We start from the raw sequence: 24,489 nt of genomic DNA, 5'->3' as shown, positions 1-24,489 counted from the left end.
GCCAACTCTTCAACGAACCTCTTTAACGCCAAGAAGGTTCACTCTAAATACAAAATTGGGTAGGTGCCGGTGTTCGAAGAAACTCTTCGATGCCGAATTGGCGCACTGGCTATGTGCCACTCAGTCTATGCTAGTCTCTAATGAACCTCTTTGACGCCAACCTGGGTTAATGGGTATGTGCCAGTAGGCGTGTGCCGCTCTTCAATTAACGTCTTTAACGCTAATTTGGGTAACTAGATATGTGAGATTGGGAACGTGCCGCTCAACGATGACAAAGAAAAGATGCTCTAAATTTCTCCGTTGCTTAGCATAATCGAACTCGCATCACAAGGGTTTCTCAAGGACAGCAACCCGGCGCTTTAGCAGGCTGCGCCAGAAACGCACCGGTTATATGTGCCGCTTTTCAATGAACGTCTTTCACGCCAACTCTTTGGCGAGCTGTGCCATGAATGCACTGGTTGTGTTTTTCGATGAACCTCTCACCGACTTGGGTCACCGACTACGTTCCGCTGAGTGCGCGGCACGTTAGAGGACAATTCTCAGCGTTCGCAGGCACCAGCACGTCGCGTCTTTTTGGCAGGGAGGCCACGTGCAAGCTTCTTGGCAGTACCTTTCGATGGCGCAGCGAGTCCAGGAGAGAGAGAGAGACAAAACTTTATTTTGATGAGGCACGAAGAAGCGCTGATCTCCGTGGTGGGTGGAGCCTTCAGTCCAGGGCCCCAGCGGCGGTGGCAGCACTTTCGGCTCTGGCAATAAGCTTTCGCTGATCCTCCAGTGCCGAGCTGGTCAGCACGATCTCCCACTGCTCGTGCGTTGCGTTTCGATTTGGGGAGTTATTGGGGATATTTTGGCATGCCCATGTCGTGTGGTAGAGGGTAGCTCGCTCTGTACAGAAAGGACAAAGGGGCTGATAAAGGGTGGGGTACATCGCTTGAAGGAGCGTGAGGTGAGGATAGGTGTTGGTCTGGAGTTGCCTCCGGTCGTGGCTTCAGCTCTGGTGAGGGATGGGTGGGGTGGAGGCATCGTTCTTCTCGAAAGGCGGTAGTGCTGCAGTATATCGTAGTAAGTTTGTAGTGTGTCTGGACTTGGGTCTTCTGGCGTCTCTTGCAGTGCCCGGTTGCAGTGACCTCGGGCTATCGTGTGTGCACGATGGTTTCCGCTGACGCCTTCATGTCCCGGTGTCCAAATTTTCGTGGTGCGGGGTATTTCGTTGAGGCGATGTAGAATATCGCATGCGATTTTATGTAGATAGCCGTTCGCGTAGGCTCGACATGCTGACTGACAGTCTGTAAGAATATATAGTTCTTCCTTTTGTCTCGATGCTGAGATGGCGAGGGCAATAGCGGCCTCTTCGGCTGCGGCTACGTTCTGCGTACGAACGGAGGCGGACACCAGTTCTTGCTGTCTGTGTCCAGCCACGCAAATTACCATGCCCTCTCCATTCGGGTACATGGCCGCAACTGTACAGCGAGCAGTGGAGAGAGTGCCGTATCTCCTGTCTATTGTTATCGCTCATGCTTTTCTCCTGCCCAAGTGATATTCCGGCTGCATGTTACGCGGAACAGGCGCCACCATTATTTGGTCGTGTAGGGACTTGCGGAGTACTTCTTGATTGTTGGTTGTCGCCACGGGGTATTGCAACCTTTGAAGTGTTGCTCTGCCTGTTCTAGTGAGGTTGAGGCGCGTGATTTGCGCATGTCGGTGGGCTTCAATTAGTTCTTCTCAGGTGTTGTGGATGCCCAGGGATAGATGTTTCGTTGTTCCGGTGCCTGGAGGAAGGCCGAGGGCTTGTTTGTACGCTTTCCGCAGTAACACATTTATTTGGGCTTTTTCTGTTGATGTTAAGTTCAAATAAGGTGTCGCGTACCTGACTCTACTGACGATAAGGGCCTGAGTCAAGCGTAATAAGTCTTCTTCCTTCATGCCATGTCTGCGACTGGCAACTCTATTAATCATGCGAGCTACGCTGTAGGCAGTTTGCTTCAGTGCGTTTACAGTGTGGTTATTGCGACCACTATTTTGCATGGAGACACCTAATATGCGGAGTGTTTGGACTCTGGGTATGGGTTTTTGGTTTAGGTGTATTTCTATGGCCTCTCTCTCTGTGCTTTTTCTTCTTGATTTCTTTTTGAGAACGAGGAGCTCGGATTTTTTTTTTGGGGAGCATTCCAGGTTGCACTCTTTGGCGTATTCGGTGACAGCGTCTGCCGCCGCTTGCAGGGCGTCCTGCTGTTCTCCATTCGAGCCTCGAGTTGTCCAAATGGTAATGTCATCCGCATATATTGCGTGACGAAGGTGCGGAATCTTCTCTAGATGCTCTGGGAGGTTTTTCATGGCGACGTTGAAGAGAAAAGGCGATAAGACTGATCCCTGAGGAGTGCCTCTATTTGGAACCTTTTTCTCTTTTGTTCTGAGGGTATCCACGCCTACCGTTGCCGTGCGGTCCGTTAAGAATGCTCGAATGTAGTTATAGATTCGTTCGCCGCAATTGAGTTGCGATAAGTTTTTTAGGATGGCCTCTCGAGCTACGTTATCAAATGTGCCTTTAAGGTCCAGTGCGAGTATTCATTTTACATGTGTGGAGACATGGTCCAGTACTTCTTCCTTCAATTGGAGTAGTATGTCATGAGTCGACAAATGCCGCCTGAAGCCGTACATCGTGTCAGGAAAGAAACCTGTGTCATCCACGTGAGTCTTCAGGCGATTGAGCACAGCGTTTTCGAAAAGCTTCCCCAGGCACGACGTCAGGGATAAGGGTCGCATGTTGGTGAGACCTGGAGGCATGCCCGGTTTCGGTATGAGTACTATGTGTGCGTGTTTCCATTCATTTGGTAGTGTTCCCGCTTCCCAATGGGTATTAAAGAAAGTCGTTAGGGCTTCTATTGAGTTGTCGTCCAGGTTTCTCAGCATTTTGTTTGTGAGCCCATCTTGTCCGGGTGTTATGTTTCGAGTTAGGGAGTGAAGCGCTGTCCAGACTTCCGTGATTTCAAATGGGCGATCTAGGTCTTCATTTGGCTTCCCACTATATTTTGGTATAGATGTTTGGTTCCGTGTATGATAGCCGATGTATTTTGCCTCTAGCTCTCGCAGAATATCTTCATCTGACTCCGGTTGGTTGCGAAGTATTCGTCTGATTGTGTGCGAGGTTTTTTGCTTGCTTTTGGTTGGGTCCAGTAGGTGTTTTAGGATTGCCCACGTTTTAGACGAGCTGAGCCTTCCGCTCAGGCTGGCGCACATTTTTCGCCAGTTTTGGCGCACCAAGACAGTAGCGTATTCTTCCGCCTGTTGTGTAAGAGCAGCTATGCGCAATTTTAGTTTTCTATTATGTTTTTGTTTGCGCCATCTTTTCAAAAGGCCTCTACGAGCGTCCCACATATGCACGAGATGTGGGTCTACCACCGGATGTTCCGTGGTGAGTTGCATCTGCTTTGAGTGTTGCCTGATCGACTCCTTGAGCTCACTCGTCTATTGTTGCAGCGATGTGATATCCACCTTTTCTCTATTTTGTTGAACTCTCGCTTTACGAAATGCCGTCCAATCCGTCAATAAGATCTGACTGTATGCTTGAGCGAAATGGTAACCTCCAGGATGTGGTGGTCACTACCCAGCGTTTCTTCCATATTTCTCCATGTAGCCTTTTCGTGGTTCTTGATCATGGTAAGGTCCGGACATGTGTCCCTTGATACACTATTTCCCACTCTAGTAGGAAAGTCTGGGTCTGTGAGGAGTGTGAGTGCGTGTTTTTTGAATGAGCGAGTGGATGGTGTTTCCTTTCTTTGAAGTGATGCTGTAACCCCAAGTCGGATGCATCGCGTTGAAGTCGCCTAGCACAAGCAGCGAGTCCAGGAAGAAGCAGCCCGGTTGCCCCACGACGCATTTCTCAGCGTTCGCACGCACCGGTGCGCCGGGCCCTTCGGATGCCACGCGCGGCTTCGCGGCGGCGTCCAAATGGCACCAAATGTTCCTAGACAAAGCACGAATAAGGAATCCCGCTGCAGTAGACGCCTCCTACATAACCCGTTTCGACGATGGCAATAAGTTGTGTCGCTATATGGATTCAGTGCTAAGCGCATTAGCGTTGGCAGCCATCGTGAGATGGGTGCTGCCAATTTCTATTTTATTCAGCCTACAAAATAAAGGTAACAATCAAAATAGCCTGGCCTGCAGTTTTAGGGTCCGATGTGTGGCGAAAAAGAAACACCTAATACGGTCTCGTATATTAAATGGTATCTTCGTAAACGCATCTTGTACCCAACTAACTACTTCACGCATATCTCTACTTTGTCAACGCCCACACCTGTCCATTCGTGTCTGTAAAACGGTTGTGAATTTTTATTTTTTTACTTCTAAACATGTATATCTGAGCTAACACTCCGTGTAAGACAATTAGCGCAAGAATTTCTTCATAAATGTGCTTTGTGCCTTAGGTAGGAAGCCATCAGGAGCTGTAAAAAACGAATTCATTGAAACTGCAAGGAGACTTCCCTCGCATTTGCACAAACCAATTACGATTGCCGCAAGTTTTTATTACGCGAAGCAAATTATCTAGGAAGAAACGGTTTGAAAACTTTCTTTTTCGCCTTTTATCTTTGAGGAACTGAAACATATTGGAGGAACTTGTGTGCACTGCGTCCGCACACGACATAACCACATTTTGCCAACACGTATTTTGCCGCGACTTCATCATTTCCTCGCCTAATGCAATATTTCGAGCATCTTCCGTTCCTTTCTCCTTGCGAACTGCCTCGATTCGTGAGGCGGCAAAGCCAAGAGAGTTTACAAGGGGTTATATAACAATGGGCAGACACTGCACATTAAAACGTGCAATAACGCTTATTGACAAGCGAGTATGGTTGCTCTAGCAGCAAAACTTTTCGCAGCTCATGATTTGAGCTGCGTAACCACAAGAAAGAAAAAAAAAAAGAACAGTATGGAGATCCCACGCACAATTCGAAACAATGTTACGTGAAGCATTTTTCGTCGCAAAATGTTACCAGATGGCACGAAATGTGCATGTAAGGCGAGAAATTGTGTGTGTATGATGCGAGCATACGTGTGACAACGGTCGGACGACGGCACGTCGACGCAATTTGTAGGTCACCGTCGATCAAATGATGACAACGCAGTCACAATGATGACATGTACACAACGAAGTAAGGGGCGTCTTTTAAGCCATGTCTTTATCCGTATTCCTCCCCACACCTCTCTCCAAGTCTGGCTCATAATGCAAGGCAGGAACCGCGAAGCCGCTGGAAGAGAGAAAGAATGTTTCGCAATAAAAAAATACAGCAGGGTCGGGGATGAAAATTCTGTTGCCTTTGGTGTGAAAGATTTTAAGTAAATGTCACTGCTTCCGAATGTGAGACACATGAGAAGTTAACAGGTGTCATATTGCACCAAAACGAACACTTCAAGAGTCACCACAGACAGCCACAAGAGTGCGCTAGTCACCTAGACCAAAACATGAGGTCGCTTTCCTGTCGATGACGATTTCCTGAGAGTGAGCAAAATTTAATTATGGGGTTTTACGTGCCAAAACCACGATCTGATTATGAGGCACGCCGTAGTGGGGGACTCCGGAATAATTTGGATTACCTGGGGTTCTTTAACGTTCACCTAAATCTAAGTACATGGGTGTTTTCGCATTTCGCCCCCATCGAAATGCGGCCGCCGTGGCCCGGATTTGATCCCGCGACCTCTCCTGAGGGTGCACAGACCAAAACACTTGCAGTAATATGAAAAAGACAAAACTGAACTATTCAAAGAGATCAACTTAACCATACCAGCGAGCACAATTAAGGGTCATTAAATAAAATTAAACTGCTGATTTCCATCCGCAGCGCATTATCGTCCGTAGCACATCAGTCTAGGGCACGGCTTTTGTTCCAGAATGTATACAATAGTGTTTGTGGCGAACGTACAGTCCTAATTTGACGCGACCGTCTGGCTGTCAAAGTGACGTCCGTGTTAAAGATATTCCACTAAAGTGAACACGTCTTGTGTGGGAGCGATAACGTGGCGGGTGTGTTAAGTCGGCAAAAACGATCCCCCGCGAAAAGTAAAACACAACTTAGCGACTATATTGCGTGCGTTTTCGGAATTTCCACTCCGTGAGGCACAATACTTGGTGAATGATTTTCTGTGCAAGTCGTGAATATTACTATGGGCTACAATATTTCCAACGTCAAAAAAGTTTGGATTAAAATATGGCCGCAAGAAACGGTATACCGCTGAAAGCCCGACGTATACTTAGGCGCTGAAGATTATTTTCTCGTACGGCACTTACATTTCATAGACTCAATGATCAAATATGCACGATGGTTATTGCAGTGCTTCTATTCAGCTAGTCGGTGTCACATACACTGTTTATTCGCGTACTGAATTTTTTCACGCTTTCAAATGTTTTACCGCGTATGTTGATGACCGCTCAAGCGCAGCCCTGTGACTGCAACTTGTTCTCTCTTCAATGCTCTGTTGCAACCGTAAAATGTTTAAACTAGGTAAAGGTAGGAGCACCTGGGTGCTTCGCATACTAAGGTAGATTGCATTGAATTCACGATTATCATAATTCGCATTGCGTCAGCGTACATAGAAAGCACACGCGGGGGTGGGTGGTGAGGCGGCAGGGGAGGGGCAGGCAGGGCGTTGTAATTGAATTAGGTTTTGTACAATCTTTGCGACCACGAAATTATGCTTCAGCCACGTCTGTAGCATAGACCATAGGGGGGAGGGAGGCCTTCTGTAACTGGATTACGTTTTGTGCAATCATTGCGAACACGAAATTATTCTTGAGCACGTCTGTAGCATAGACCATAGGGGGGAGGGAGGCCTTCTGTAACTGAATTACGTTTTGTGCAATCATTGCGAACACGAAATTATGCTTGAGCACGTCTGTAGCATAGACCATAGGGGGGAGGGAGGCCTTCTGTAACTGGATTACGTTTTGTGCAATCATTGCGAACACGAAATTATGCTTGAGCACGTCTGTAGCATAGACCATAGGGGGGAGGGAGGCCTTCTGTAACTGGATTACGTTTTGTGCAATCATTGCGAACACGAAATTATGCTTGAGCACGTCTGTAGCATAGATCATAGGGGGGAGGGCGGCCTTGTAACTGAATTACATTTTGCACAATCTTTGCGACCACGAAATTACGCTTAAGCACGTCTGAAACGCCGAAAATTCGACAGGCTCATGGTACAAACGACGACAATTCTTATTGAACCTAAACGCAAAATCGTGTTGTCTTTCGAAAGCCACCTGCACGACGGCCCTATAGGTGCACAGTTTTTTTTTTTTTTTTTTTTTGCAAGACAGCTCCCGCCGCGTGATGCAAGTTTGGTGGATTTGTTCATCTTAAGCATAGAACTGACGAAATGTAGCAGAAATTGGATTTCTGGGGCCGCAATGATCTTCATTGTGCCTAAATCACGTGTTCAGAGTTTCTGTTTCCTATTTGCATAAAACAATTCAACGTGAAGCCTAGAGTTTCTTTAATCAGGTAATCAGCTTCCCAGCGAAGTACATATTTCTTTTCACTACCAAATTATAGGAAAAAGTGTTTGACAAACAGGGTTACTTTGTCAGAATGATTGTCATGCAGTGAGAACTGCTGGCAAATATCTTCTCAACAGTAAACATTAAACTAGCTATCGACGTAATCACAGCCTTCACATACCATAAGCTGAAGTTAGTCGGGCATCCGGGCATGAAATTCCGTCAATCTTCAAGTTACCTGTTGATTGCTCTTCAAAATGCTCGTGCTATTGTGCTGATTAGTGGCCAGGCTTTTCGGTGTGCTCTAATGTGACATTTACAATTACTGAACACTTGATTTACTCACTAAACGATCACAGCAGCTACATCGATTCCTTGATTACTACCGCTTGACGGAGAGTTTAGTGCATCTGTATGCTTAATGACAGAGCTGACATCTTAGTTGCTATGGCGTAACTGTTCTGTTTTATGCAAGATCCACGTCTTGGTTGTGGACGAGGATATCCCCGAAGCCAGTTGCGGCACAAGAGAATGAAAGTATTAACATAGTGGTGTATACTAGGGTGAGAAATACACAAGAAAACATTTAGAAGACTTTGTGTACATTTTAGTAGGCCATTAAATACATCCTCGATCATGCATATCCAATAAAAGTATAATAAAAGGCAATCTTCAGTTTTACATAATTGACTTTCAGTGTGCATGTGCATGTTAACTGTAGTATTTCTATGCTATACCATTAGCTTCTTTAACTTACTACATATGTATATAAGGATTTATGTTAATATAGCCATTGCAAACGCTTATACTCAAGAGACAGAAACCGCCTTATATAAGACAAAAATTCAACATTTCAATATTTTATAGGCAAATTGCAGCAGGCGCTACCACTGTGCACCGTATAAAAAAACGGTTAGTTCATTATCTTCTTTCACAAGCTTTCAGGACGTAGCACTGGTGGCAGCTCGATCTATAATATATTCTTGCCACTTGTTTTGACGGATAATCTGTTAAAATTTTACCTAGGAACACGCTGTTTTCCGTTATGAAGATATAAGGGCGAGTGAGTATTAGTGCTGTCTTTAAGTCTTTTGTTTCTGTGTTTGTCCTAATCTTTATTCCACTGCCAATTGCATTATGGATTTGTATCAACTTGCCCCGTTTTATATGCTCCCCAAATTGTCCTTAAAATAAATTTTCCCAGCATAGGCATGCAGCCTGATATCAACTGCTACAGCATACCTGCGCCTGTTAGCCCAATGCAAACTACAAGGACGATTCCAAGTTAGGTGGCTGTGCCGAAGACATTTTGTTTTTCCGCTCACGTGGGTGGTCTATAGACTTTTGGCGACGACGGAACGTTGCACGGACGCCTACTCACAGCACGGCACGAAATGTAGCGAATCAGCGGGATATGAGCAGTGCCTGGGTTTAATCGACGACTATCAATTGCGGTAACCACTACAGAGACCTATGCGCCGCTCGATACGCTCTATGCACGCAGCTGATGCCGAGCGGTTGGAAAGTAAAGTCATCTTCGGACGTCGCAGCGCGCAATGTTTCGTGTGAAAAGATTCCGAATTTCACTCGCAAATGAACGGAATATTGCAGCCGATATCTCCCGTGTACATTTACAACGGTACGTAAGCGCAGGAAGGCTCGCTTGCGTGATGCGCACAGGTGGCGACGCGCAGTGACACCCAGGTAGCGCAAAAGGGACACATTACGTTTTTATAACCGTTTTTATCGCCGCTCTGAAAAGTAGCGAAAACAGCCATCAGCAAAATTCGTCAGAAGGTATAACACTTTAAAGTTAATGAGGCTAGGGCAAAACAAGGATAAGGGCATTTTTGGGCTTTTAACATTCAACATGGGCATCAACGTAGATATGTATAAGGCACAATAAAGGATCCACTAAAATGTTTCTACACCCATATTTTGGGTTACATGTAGGCAAATGTCGTTAAGGATGAAAATCATCTTCGTGCTCTATTGGAATAAACACCAACTTCTTGCTGTTGTCATCTGAATCTTTGGGGAAATGAAACATTTAGGATATATTGGCAAGGATGATTGGTTCACGTCCTTGGCCACTCAAAAGGACGGACTGTCTTTCATACATATGAACATTCAATCATTCTCCAGCAAGCGACCTGAATTAGAAACTTTTTTTTCTGATATAAATAATCAGTGCAATGTTGTCATGCTAAGCGAAACATGGTATTGCTCTGATGATGTCTTTCGCCTGCCTCGCAAAAAAGTATTCCATAAAAACCGAACCTCACGTCGCGGTGCAGGAGTATCTGTTTTGGTAGATGATTCTCTTTCATGTGAACTGTTAACCGAGTACTCTTGCATGACAGAAAGCTGTGAAATGCTGTGTGTCCAAACACCGGGTGTACTTTTTGCAGTATGTTACCGCCCGCCGGATGGTTTATTGCAACCTTTTTTTCATTTTTTAGAGCGCATGCTAGAATTTGCGTCAGAAACCAAATATAAAGTGGTCTTAGGAGGAGACTTCAACATTGATATGAGCTGCGATGGTGCTAGGAAAGCGACATTTCAAAGCATTTCTGTGTCAAGCGGATGTATGAATGCAGTTGAAACCTTCACGAGAATAACGAAACTACGAAAACTACTCTTGATCTTTTTATAACGAACTATGATCCTTTCTCAGTAACTAGTGGAGTCTTAAACTGTCCTCTCAGTGACCACATGCCAATAGTCATGTTTATCCACACAAGAGCATACGAGACTGAAAAAGATAACACTGAAAAAGATTACAGACAATAAACGAGCACACATTAACTGCCTTTCAAGATGTCTTGAGACAAGTATCCTGGCAGGAGCTTTTTCAACCAAACGAGGCTGAGCTAGCATACAACATTTTCTTCAAGAAATTCTCAACTGTTTATGCGCAGCATTTCATACACAAAAAAAGAAACCACAAAGCTTATCGGAAACCTTGGGTCACCAAAGAGCTTCTAAAAAAATTAAGAAAAGACATAAGCTTTATGCCAGGTTTATAAAATTTCGGAACGGCGAGGAGTTAAAATGCTTCAAACTTTTTAGAAATAAGTTAAATAAAGAGCTAAGAAATACAAGAAATTACGTACACTTTCTTCATGCGAGGGACAGACAGAAAAGATGTGGAACAAGTTAAATGAGCTAATGGGACGCAAACAAAACACGGAACCTGTAAAGAAAGTTTCTGTAAACGGATGCCTTTTAACCGGAGATCATTTAGTTATTGCATTTAATGATTACTTTACAGACACTGATTCCTATTCATCACCAAAGCCCACCATATACATTTCAGTTACCTGCAACTACGGACACTATTTTTTTTTCAAGCGACAACCCCTACTGACGTTTGTTAATTTTTTTAAACTGAAAAATTCATGTAGCTGCGATGCTGATGGCCTCGAAATAAGACCTATCAAACATGTCATTTGTCACATTGCGCCTGTGTTAGCTTACATCTATAACTTATGCATTACATCAGGTACTTTTCCTGAAAAAATGAAAATTGCAAAAGTAATTGTGTTATATACGAAAGGTGACAAGCTCGATATAAAAAATTACCGCCCGATATCTATTCTCCCGCAGTTTTCTAAAGGTCTTGAAAAAAACATCTTTCAGCAAGAAACACAAACTAATCACTGACGCTCAATACGTTTTCTTAAATTTTTGTGCGCAAACAAACAGGGACGAAGAAAAGGAGACACCTTGTGTCTCCTTTTCTTCGTCCCTGTTTGTTTGCGCACAGAAATTTAAGAAAATGATTCTGTTCCAACTAGGCCGACTCGCAGTTACGTTCAATACGGTTTTCAACAAGGTAAATCAACAGAACTAGCTCTAGTAGCACAGAAAGAATATATACTGCAAAACCTCGAAAATGAGTTACTTGTAATTGGTCTATTCATAGACTTCACAAAAGCGTTCGACTGCATAAATCATCGCCTCCTAATACTCAAGCTTGAAAGATATGGAACCAGGGGCCTTCCTCTTCAGTTACTGACATCCTACCTTAGAAATCGCAAGCAATATGTGTCTATAAACTCTAACATATCATCCACACGACAAATACAAACAGGTGTCCCTCAGGAAAGTATCCTTAGTCCATTTCTATTTAATATCAACATAAATGACATAGTTCTTATCCACCGAGAGGCAAAATTCGTAAACTACGCAGATGATACAAGTGTTTTTTTTATCAAACAACTCTTATACAGGCCTCATTGCCGCAGCGAACAATCTCTTCAGGTATCTCTCAAAATGGAGCCATGACAACTTTTCAAAAGTTAACTCCAATAAAACACAAGCAGTCATCTTTAAAACAAGAGGTATACGTGTAGTCCATTGACCCACAAGATATTTTACAACTCTGAGAATATAGAGGTTGTTGACGCGGTAAAAGTACTTGGAGTATACTTTACCGGCACATTGCAATGGGACGCTCACGTGGATTTTATACTCCAGAAACTGAGCCGCATAATAGGTACACTACATAGAAATCGGTACCTTTTACCAACGTCAGCTAAACTGATCATTTATAATGCACTGTTTGCATCGCATGTAAATTATTCCCATCTTGTATGGGGCACAACATCGGCTTCCAATCTCTCTAAAATACTACTGATGCAAAAAAAGTAATACGAGCTATTGCAAATGTGCCGTACAACTCACACACTGAAGATCTTTTCACTAAGTACAACATAACAAAAAGTCATCATCTCTACAAACAAACTCCCCTACGCACTTACTACTTTCAGGTAAAACATAGAAGCAACCTAATAACAACATAGCACACTTAAAAGAGTATACACCCACATATGAGACGCGCAGCAATGAAAAATGGCTCATACCTTTTTCGAGAACAAATTACGGCCATCAAATTGTCGCAAACACCTTGCCACGGCTACTAAATTCTTACCCAGAAGCCGGAATTGACATTCATGCCTTGACACCATCGGAACTCATCTGTCTTGCGAAAACTATAATCTAAATCCCCATGGTACAGTGAAACCACGTGTACTCACAGTGAAAGAAATGTGATTACTCCCTTTAATATGTAACCCACTGTTATTTCTTTGGTTTTTTTTTTTCATTTCTGAAAGCGTTCTTCGCCACCGGTCGGCCAATATGTAAAGGGGGCCAGGGACCACTCAAGCTGCCAATAAGCAGCTTTTACCTTGGCCCCCTCCATTTTGCTTGTAAATGGGCTCAAATAAAATGAAATGAAATACATACAATAAGGACGTAAGGAAGAAATAGACGTGTTACGTAAATTTCCGGTCTCTAGTGATCACTTTTATATGCACAAGGAAGCGCAACATGTATATGACCACATTTAAAGATTTTATCGTTTTTTGTCAGAGTGCCATATACCCATTGTGGAGGAATTGTTAAGAATGAGAAGATGCCGAGTGGTCAGATAAAGAAAATTCAAGGACGCTTAAGCTTCGCATTTAAGAGTGCAACACGATAGGATTCAAAGATCCCCGACTGTTTATCAAGATTCCCGGCAAGTGAATCTTATGTAACAGCAATGTTTATTTGCAAATACTCGCAGCGAACGCTATGCCCCAAAGTGGGCTTTCTGGTTCCTTTTTTTCCGCATGGCGGGCGCCGCCGCTGCCGCGGGTGCGTGGTGGTGAGCACCATCTGGATGGTGTTGCAAGAAACCGAGCAAGGCACGTCGCTCCTGCTAAGACAGACCTCAAACGGCAGCTGGAGAAGAATACTCTTTCAATTCAAAGAATACTCTTTGAATTTCCGCGTTTCAGAATTATGTTTTCTCGTATATTCTAATTACAGACCGAAGCTATCATTTCTGTAGGTTGTGTGTAAGTAGTACTTTAACAATTTTCTGACGCTTTTTACTTTCAGAAATTCAATTAGTCCTTCAATGCCAACGCGCGACGCGGAGGGCCTGCCTGGTTCGGGATGCGTGGTTCGGGATGATTTTTTCTAGCGGACAACGACACCGACACCGGATTTTCAGCGGCACGGGGCCCTTAACGCTATCACGTTAGAAAATCATGTCAGCGAAATCACAGAAGCTAGGGAGCAAAGCAGATTAATCCATTGAGATATCTGTACTACGGAGATACCTATGAGCAGACATTACAATTAGAAGTTGTACGACGTGAATTATTTTTTTACGCAGCACAGAGGAAGTCTCACTGGAAATATCCTGTCGGTCAGTGTACACGGCTATTATGTCTTTTTACTGGACCTTGCATCCGGAGCACATTTAGGATTTGCATGCCTATGCACAAATATATCCGGCTATGTATATATATGCACCGACCAAGAAGTGATCCGAGGGATGGGAGCGAGGTTGCTTGGTCGCTGTCAAAGAGCTGCCAAATATTGAAAGCTCCTAACAGTGGTAATTCAAAGCAAAATAAAGTCATGAAATCACCACATCAATTCTTGCGCAAAATAATGACATCAATGTCACAGCCATTCTTTCGCGCGTAGTAGGGTGCATTCGCAGAAAAGAACAAACTACGTACGACAGTTCAACAATTACAGCATTGCTAAAGACAGCTGCCAATATCACTATACTACACGTTCATTCATCTAATGTGGTTATAAAGCAGCTCGCCGTAAAAATTGGAGTCTGGAATTTCTAGCAAAATATATTGGACACTGAGCCATGGGCGTACTTAAATCATCCGCGTATATAGTGACAAAATAATGCTTCTTTATTACAGCGAAATGTTTTTTTTGCTGTGCGTCTAGTGACATAAAATTCATAGCGACAATTTATCAAAAGTTCGTGCACGGCAGAAGGATATTGTCTGACTCTGTATTCATTGCGCAGAGCCACGTTTGTCACTTTGATTATTGCGTTTTTTTTCATACGTGCCTGCCTCACCAAGTGCAACCTATGAAAACTGGAACAACCTGATATGCACCCCTGCCTTTACATTTTTCCTTGCTCATGACTGGTACGAGATACTCATAGAAAGGCTATCTTTTAATAATTTACTGAAACTTATCTGCATCATTTTGCATCTCCGGTACAATAATTATTTGTAGTACGCACGATAGTGGAAATTGTGCCTGTAATTCCTGAGAACTGAGACACAAGGTCCACGGGAACATTTTTTTCTTAAGTAGGCAGCTTTGCCTTATCTCTGGGCACATTGCCCACCCTTAGCCGCAGTTCTTTCCCTGTGGGTACCGGGTGCTGGACAGATGGCGTTGTGGCTGTTTCAGCTTTCTACAAAATCTGCCAACGCCAGCCGCTTAGGCTACGACGGAGACGAGACGATGTATCTAATAGCAACAGACGCGCGCCTGTTTAACGTCTTGCTTGAATTATATGCAAAGCATTGCCCGTCCCATGTCAGTGCTCGAACGTGTACAGCCACGGCCGGTTTGAAGCGCGGACCTGCCCAAACACCAGAGGCAAGCTCCGGACTGGCCATGACACGTGACGCTCAGTTCTACTATTTAGGGTGTCCCAACTATCATTCACCAAGATTTAAAAATATGCAAATGCCACGAAGCTGGGCAGAACCAAGGGGATTTTATTTGCGTCGCTTGGAAACAGATTATTTTTTTGCATTCCGCCTAATTAAATAATTAGTCTCAATAATAACTTCTCAAATATTATAATTAGATTAAAAGGGTCAATGAGAAAATTGTAGAGCAACATGAAAAACTCCCGATACAGCTTTCTGTTACTTAATACGTGCAACATAAAATTGTTTTTCCGAGCATGAAAGAAGCCCACGAATACACGCAAAGAGCGGCCAGTCGCGCGGAAATTTCGCGTGTATTCGCAAAATTGATAAAAGTCGTTTTATCGATAAAAGTAATTTCATCTGGCGTATAATTTTGTAGACATTGGCCTACCAACTCAATGTACAAGTATGGTGTCATGCGAGCACAGGCACGCCTAAACACATCTCACTCTATTACTGCGGGAACTTGCTGTCAAAAAGCTGGGGTGAAGAAGCGCGGTGGTGAGTGAATGGACCTTCGTGCTGCGTCTCGCATCAACGTGAACTAAGCCGCGAAAACACAGCGCACGGCGGACTGTGCCCCCGACGCAGATTGCTTTCAAGATACAGCGGACGATGCGGGCTTGCGCGGGCTTGCGCGGGCTCGCGCTGCCGCCGGGGCTGCCCGGAGTAGCACGCGCCCCCACCTCCCTATCCTCCCCTCGGAGTGTTGCGCGCGACGGAAGACAGCATGCTTCCTTTATTTTTTTTTCTTTATTTATTAGTACCTCAAATACCCCTTTCGCGGTTTTACATGAGGGGTGGGCATATCTAGTAGGTTACATTTTCGACGAATGCCTTGAACGATGAATGACTGGTTTGGTGCACCGCTTTGGCAGGTAAATGATTCCAGTCTTTCTCAGCCTGCATTCACAAGTGACTCACCGCGATACATATCACCCATGCTCGTCCTCTGCTGTTGAGTCTGTACGAAGAAAGAGTTAAGATGAGCGGCGGTGCCAGGTGGGGGGTATAAACAGCCTTTGAATGGCTATGACGGGATGAAGTTCGATGTGCAGGTATGATGTCGGTCTGGTGAGGCAACGAGTGATAAAACTTGTAAAAGAGACATAGCCTTGCTGTTTTGCGGCGGTACTCGAGGGTTGGAAGGTTCAGAGATGACTTAAGTTTAGTGCTGCTAGTGTGGTAAGAGTAGTCGGAGTGAATGAACCTTTCTGCGCGATTCTGAATAGATTCTAGTGCTGTTGCCAGGTTAGATTGGTATGGGTCCCACACTGAGCATGCGTATTCCAATTTGGGTCGAACAAATGTTAAATATGCTAGTAGTTTTACTGAAGGGGGAACAAGACGAAGATTACGGCGCAGGTAACGTAGAACACGATTGGCATCATTGCTAATCTTGCAAATGTGTGAAGACCAACCGAGGTTACTGGACAGGTTAACACATAAGTACTTATAAGAAGTGACGGCACATATTTCAGCACCAGCGATAACGTATTTAGCTGAAGTAATGATTGGCGGCGGTGGAAAGTAAGTAGCGACGTTTTCTTGACGTTGAGAGACATTAGCCAGCTATTACACCATGTTTCAATGATGTTAAGCTCGGACTGAAGAGAACGAGAATCAGCGTCGTTAGTAATAGGACGACAGATTACGCAATCATCAGCGAAGAAACGAATTTTCGAAGAACAACCTTTCGGTAAGTCGTTAATGTATATTAAGAAGAGTAGTGGTCCTAGGACAGTGCCTTGCGGCACACCGAAGATAACGGGTGATAGATTAGACGAGCATTGCTTAGCGAAAACGAACTGTTGACAGTTAGTCAGAAGTTGCGTACCCATTGGAGAACAAAAGGGTTAAGATTTAGACGCGATAGCTTTAGGAAGAGTCGTTCATGAGTAACTTTGTCGAATGCCTTTTGGAAATCTAGAAAGAGGGAATCTACAGGTACGTTTTGATTAAGATGTGAGCTTATGTGATTAACGGACAGAGCTAGTTGAGTCTCGCATGACACGCCTTTCTGAAAGCCGTGTTAATTAGGATTGAAAAATTAGCGGATGTTAGGAACTTTACAATATGAGGGTATATTATATGCTAAATTAGTTTGTAAGAAACACTGGTGAGGGAAATTGAACGGTAATTGTGCCACGATGACGATGACCCATTTCTTTGGCATTGGAATTATCTTACCTATTTTCCAGTCCTGCAGCACCCCTCCAGATGATAATGATTGCTGAAAGATATGACACCAAATTGCACTAGAGATGTGCGCAGTGTTCTTAAGCATTTTGGAATTGATTCCATCGATGCTGGTCGATGATGTTAATTTGAGGGATTCTATTAGCTTGGTGATGCCGTATGCGTCAAATGTTATGTCTGGCATGGTTGGGTGGTTGAGGCAAGGACAGTCTGTTAGGTCAGTGTTAGGTTCAGAAGTGAAAACGGAAGAGAAGACAGAGTTTAGTATTTCACATGCTTTATGGTCAGGGACACGGTTATTGTCCTCATGATACAATAATAACGGTTTATAGTTATTTGGGTTAATGTATTTCCAGAATTGTTTGGGATTATTTTGCAGCATGCTAGGGAGCGTTGATGAGAAAAAGGATCGTTTCGCTGTTGCGGCCAAAAAATCAAACGCCTTTTCACTGGTGTGATATTTTTCCCAAGCAGGAGCGGTGTTAGAATGTTTGGCTGTGCGAAATAGTCTTTTCTTTTTATTGTTTAGTCGTTCAATGAGTTGTTGAACCATGGGGACGAAGGTCGCTCGGTTAAGGTGACAGTTGGTATGCAAGTCTCAGCCAGTTCGAGCATTTTATTTTCCAAAAGCGTCCAGTTGGTGTCAACTGTGCGCTTCGGGAAATCTATAATATACCAGCTGTAAAACTCGGTTAGTTCATTGTTAATACCGACGTAATCACCTTTATCATAAAGTGTTATTAATTTCTTTCTTTTTTTTACTCTGAGGTAGTTGACAAGATCATTCTGCATGCAGTACTGAGTGATCACTTAATTCTGGTAGATGTGTTATGGAAGAAACACTGTCGGGATGGGATGTTAAGATAAGGTCAAGTATGTTAGAGCACTGTCCTTTTTTTCGCGTTGGGGTAGATACTGCCCACTTCCCTCCTTTGCGTGCGCGACATTAAGCCGCGATCGCCTGCTCACCCTCTCACGCTTTCACTCGCACACGCAGCATACGGCGCGCGGCGACGATTTTATCGCCGTTGGACTTCATACGGAACCTCACGGCGACGGCATAAATGCGCCTGGAGTGCCCATATAATTGCTATCGCAATAAAATAATCTCAGTATCTCCAAGCAACGGCAGACAACATTACCGCGGCTCTGTCCAGCTGCGTGGCATCTGCATATTTTTAAATCATGGTTCATGACAGTTGCGACACCCTGTATCGTACATCCCACGGCTTCTAGTGCTGGGTTTTAGTAACTGCAAATACCCGTCGCGGACTCCCACTTTAAATCCCTGCAACATAGTAGTCAATGGTCGCCGCGGTTTAAATTAAGGGCTAGCTTACATGGCCATGATATTCGCCTGACTTCATTCGTGTCAAAGACATCAAGGCTTCACTCAAGGCTTCACTCACGTACTAACTCATGGCTCTGTCACCGAATAAAGTTGAACAATAGCCTATTTTACCACAGAGAATATGCATCCCGGCTCGGACATCTGTCGTAGTGAACATCGGAAGTTGTAGCACTTTTGCTGGCTCTTAATTTAATTGAAATACGAAAAACACCACACAATTAGAACATTTTGAATATAGATTCCGTGGTCTTTATGTGTTGAAAATGCCCCTCCAGTACAAACATGCTCGTATGACTAAGTCCTACGAGCAAACATGCGAAAGAATAAGATGAAGCTCAAGTTACCATGCTCAAGCAACATGTGCTGTTTCAGTGGGATCGAACTTACTGCACAATCAATGGAAATGAAAATATGGATACATTGGCTAAAACGGATCATGGAAGTTTAGAATTCCGCCTAAATAACATGTACCAATTGGAAGCACGCCTTATCTCGCCTCAAGGGAGAACTATGTCTATGGAAATGCTTCGCAGAGAGCACATATGTATCAAACCTATACGCAGTTGACTTAGTTTTTGTACTGAATTCGGGGGTTTTACGTGCCAAAACACCGATTTGATTATGAAACACGCAGTTGACCTGGTGTGTCCTCTCCAAAGTATTCGTGCGACCATGACATCGAGGGCGTTTACCACATGATCCTCGATTGTCCCAAGCACATTACTGATATATACAGCGCCTTGAATGAGAACTCCGGTTACTTGAACAGCTTGGCCCCTTTTCACTTGCCGAAGAGCTAAGTCAGTGGTCATTAAATGTAGAAGATCGCAAAACAGTGAGCGAGCTTCAAAGCGGATATAAGTCGCCAATCTTAGCAGCGGCGTAGCAAAATTTTTGTCTGGTGGGGAGGAGGGGGGAGAGGGGAGGCATGAGCACTTTCCTTCCCCTGCTGCGCCACTGTTCACAGTTTATTTTTTTTAAGCGGACTACTTCCTTGCGCAAATGCTGGCCCTGCGTTTGCAGCTGAGTGCAGCTGCCGCTCTGCTGGTAATTTGCATGGAGGAAAGCGCTACTGCGTGAGACGACGCTCTGCTGGTGCTTCTCCGCCGCCGCCGCTGTCTGCATATCTCTGCCGGCCCCTGCAGCAATTGCTATGGCCCACCCAGTGACCAACGTTTTCAGATTTATTTCAGTTTTGAAAGCTACGGCGCGCAGAGTCTTTTTTTTTTCTATTGCCTTCCACGCGGTGCCGCTAGCTGCACTGTTCCCCCGAACGGCCCGGCTCGTGTGATTGTGGTCACCGCCTGGTCGAAGCGGCGAGAAAGGTTTTGTATGTGTGCTTGTTTACAGTGCACAGGAGGTTCAAGGAAGGACGCCTTAAAGCAGTTTCCTACCCTTGACGCACGGGCAAACTAAATTTCGTTGAAGTTAACGTCTTTGCGCTGAAGGACGCCTCATGAAAAGGAGCTTTGCCGGTTACATACGGTACGGTGCAGTATCTTTTATAGGTTTTTAGTAAGCGCCCCGCCAAAACTGAAGGCGCTGCTTGCTTTAACTGAAACTGACAAAACTGTAATCTGGTAAATAGCATCTGGAGAATACAAAACAAAAAAGAAGAAAGCGTAAAAATAGAGAGAGAGAGAAAGAAAGGGAAAGAAAGACAAGGAGGTTAGCCAGTGCAAATACCGGCTTGCTACCCTGTACTGGGGAAAGGGGTAAAGGGAATAAAAGGTGATAGAAGAAACGAAATACAAAACAAAAAAATTGAAGTAAGAAAATTCGCGCAATAACGCGACCCTACGTGCTACAACGTTCAAACCCGGTCGCACAATTCACAAGCCCTTAAGCACTTCAGCAGAGCCCTTAAGGCCTTCAGTGCCGAAGCCCGTCTAGACCAGTGTCCTAAAGCTTTTCCTCTTTGAGGGGGCGAATGTCCAGTTTTTGAAGCGTCGTCGCGAGCACTTTTCTTGCCACATTGTAGCGGAGGCATTCACAGACGAGGTGCTTGATTGTCTCCTCGCAGCCACAGTTGTCGCAAGCAGGGCTGCCAGCCATTCCAATGAGGAAGGAATAGGCGTTCGTGAATGCCACGCCGAGCCACAGGTGGCACAGAAGTGTTGCTTCCACTCGTGGTAACCCTGGTGGAAGACGGAGTGGAAGGGACAGCGTACAGCTTAAAGGATCTTTTGCAGCATTATAATTAGCAAATAATACTTTTGTGCTTCAATGCATAAAACGACGTTTAGTTATGAAATTAACTGGAACGCCAATGCATTTCTCCGCGAAGTTCGGGCGTTATTATATCGAAACTGGTGTCATCCTGAGAATTCGTTCCAAGTGTATCCGCCTTGCGACCTCCACGGCTCGAATTTATATTGATATATGGGACATAAGGTAATTAGTTAAAAACTTAGTGAGTTTTTGTTAAGTAGTCGATAATGCATTTCCATTGTTTGTGCAAGTAATGTCCGCCTCTTCGTGTGGACCAGCTCATGAACTAGAATTGCGCTATCTGCCACAGGCAACCTTTCAAAAATGTTGCGTGTTCGCTGAAACACCCTGCATATATAGCTATACTGCGTCAGACGTAGTCACCAAATCGTAATGATCGCATGGCGGAGTTATCCCTACTCGTTTAAAACGAATCTCTCCCCGAATAAAATTCCTTGAAGACAGAAAAGGTTGACTTGAATGCTTCCATTCTGTCAATATAAAAAGGCACATATTCATCTTTTGCCGGTCGCGAACGTAGCCATGGCACTTCTTTTTCCAACACAACCAAATTTATCTTCAAGTATATCTTTAGTGAACCTCTGCGAGCTTGCTGGCGGACGAGCTGAACGAAAAAAAAAACATTTTTTTTTATTTAGGCAAGGAAACGTCTAGTGCCGCAACCCCCTAAGATACACAATGTTTGGATCGAAGCCACTCTTAGTTCGTACTGAGGCACCTTTTTACTGGAAGAAAATTTCTGATGACATTTTCCAAGTTTCGTTTCTACTGAAGCAAAGTATGAGACTGGGCTTGTTGATATTCTATCACGATGTACACCGCGTGGCTGGCAGACAAATACGAAAAACGAACTGTGGGCACTCTACTAGCTCTAGTACGTTGCTGCTGTGGGTACTCAAGCTCTAATGGAAAACGTACAACTTCCTGGAGGTATTTTGGTATACATGCTTAATCAGGTAAAATGCACTGGATATGCTGGGAAACCACTAAACGGTAGCTGAAGCCATGCTGCGGCATAATTTGCGGAAGCGTCTGATACATCTTCATCATAATTAGTGAACGCAAGAAACACTCCATTCATCCAAGAGAAAGAAGCCTAAACGAAATTTTTGTGTCTCTATATTCCAGCAGAGGAAAGTGCATGGTGCTTTGTTTTAACGTGTTCCCACCTCTCCGGAGTGAGCTCAGTAATTGGAGTGTTCAAGGGGAAAATGGTTAGCCCAATTCTGCGCAGTTCTTGACTCAGCGCAACGTTTTCTCATACCTAAGTACACGCGTGTGCAGTCGACGTGAAATCTTTGCTTACCGTGGAATCTGCGAAAAAGTCGAACATTTCCTCACTATGGTATTAAATCTACAGCCTGCATTATATGTGAAAAGCATAGTGATGTATGACTTTGTTGGCTAACGTCACAAACTCCTCGGAAATTTAGCACTTTCTTAGATCGCATGGTCTGTAAGCTTTTGACGCAGACAGTACCTATCTCTCCGTTTTTATCTACATTTCAGCTCGTGTATTCAAGTTCTAACGAATGGTTATGCTGATCCTACAGTTCAGTTTTCCAACATTGAAGTAACCATATAAAGCAAGTCGTCTGCACTCAACATGTTTTTCTTTTTTTTGCTGTCAGTACTGCTCGTGCGACCGAGATTGAAATTGGCGCTCGATACGAGTTTTTAACCACACTTTATCTGATTCTAGTTTTTACCCTTTTTTTAATAGCGTGCGGCCCATTATGAATTCGATTTCCAAGCAGCAGCATCACGAATGAAATCTTACAAAATATCTTCCTCCCGCGTGTCCGGTTCCGTTTGATTGGAGCCGACGTTGGTCTAAATTAGTCCGGTTCACCATTACATCAAAGGCTCTTCTCACCGAGGCTTACCTGCCCTCTCTATCTTTTATTTTTAACTCCATATCACTCATTTCCTACATCAAAAAGCTTCGCGCAGCATGTTCCCAAGCTAGTAGTTTTAGAGCAGCAGCCCAGTGGGTAATTTCCAAGTTAGTACACGCGTGGGCACTAGTCTTCATAACATAACCTGTGCTACAGATATGCCATCCTGGAGGGTTTTTCATCAGACACGCGCGACGAGTTTCTTTATACAGTGTGACGTTTGCCTTATAAGCCATGCCTGTTATCGTATGTCCAACGCAAGCCTATACGCATGCCGTGTCTCGAATGCATGCCTATAACCATGCTTAAAACAATCAATTGTCGGTTGTTCCAACATGGTTCCGACGTAAGCTGCCGCTAGACACATTGCAGTATATTGCTGTCGCAGATTCACTTGAGTCGCTATAGTCGCGCGCGTGTTCCTTGAATGCTTGGGCAATCATTGACGCAGCACGTGTTGAGACAAGGCTCTCATTTTGGCATGCCAGCTATAATAAATGGGAACAGGAAGAGCTGTTGTGGAATTCAATGTTTTCGATACCTGCGTACTATAATATGATACTGCCTGAGTTCAGCTATCGTATCGCCGGTTTAGTCTGCGCACAACTGAACGCACGCGAGCGTGAAACCATTCTTGAGCGTTCTTGTGACAAAATTAAACGCACCTATAATTTATTACAGACAAGACACGCGCCACAAAAAAACGATATGGTAAATACACAAAACTCTTTCTGCGATTACCCAAAGTGTTCTAAGCGCTAATTATCAAATAATATGTCTGGCATCACAGAAATGACATTCGCCGCATATTTGCGTGCACTCTCGCCTTTCCATTACCTCGATCGCCTTTGTATAGAGAAACCACTGTAGATTACGGGGCTTATAGAGAAGTTGATTACGGGGCTTAAATTTCACCATGCGTACACTTCAATTTATCCTTTAACAAGCTTTGCGTTCTGACGATTAAATCCACAGCTTTTTTCCCAATATCCTATGCGGTGAAGCTGCCCGCTCATATATAGGAGAAACAACATTTAGCTATAGAGGTGGATTATTATTGGAAAGTATCGCTTCTCCTGATGGTGATTAAACCATAATCACCTGAATTTTTTATTCTTGTGTAGCCGGAGCGAATGTACTTGCTTCTTCGGCACACTACGTCATAAGCACGACGCTTTTCATGCAGAAGTAAGCAAGCCATGCTGCAAAAAGTAACTAAGCTCTGTCAAGAGCGGCATTTACGATAAGCTCTTACTGTGAACTCACAGGCTACACCTCCTTTCGGGCGACTTGTTAACAAGTGCACAAACTTTACGGGTTCTTGGAAGAAGGGTTTATTGTAAGAACCTTAATGGCTCAAGAGAGGTTCCGCTAACTTCCGCGAAAGTAATGAAGTCCCAATGGGTGGTATGGAGACGGAGAAGGAAAAAAGAATAGACCTCACTAAGCACGAGAAGGCCACCAGGGGGCCGGAAGGTGCGGACGTGTGTCACGTCGGCTCCGTCGAATGTCTGCTGTTGTGGCGTAGATCTCAATGGACACCTGATTTGGTGGTAGAATCATGTTTCGGAAGTTTTGAGGAACCCATGGATAGAAAATTGAAGGGTGTGAGTGCATTTTTGATAATTTTATTGTCGTTTTCGTGCCGACCGCATTGTGCGCTCCGCTGGCCTACGTTGAACCTAGCGATGACTACGGCTGGAGCTTACTAGATTGGGGGAGTGGATCCAACGAAGGTTCCCCGCTGAGGCTTTTGTTATTGAAAAGTTGGTGGCGCCACCGTCGCTTTCTCCCGAATGAGCGGCCCCGCGCGCCGGCCGGACGCTT

The sequence above is a fragment of the Dermacentor silvarum genome, chromosome 1 (assembly GCF_013339745.2).
Source record: "Dermacentor silvarum isolate Dsil-2018 chromosome 1, BIME_Dsil_1.4, whole genome shotgun sequence".
NCBI classification, from domain to species: domain Eukaryota; kingdom Metazoa; phylum Arthropoda; class Arachnida; order Ixodida; family Ixodidae; genus Dermacentor; species Dermacentor silvarum.
This window is presented reverse-complemented; position numbering follows the sequence as displayed.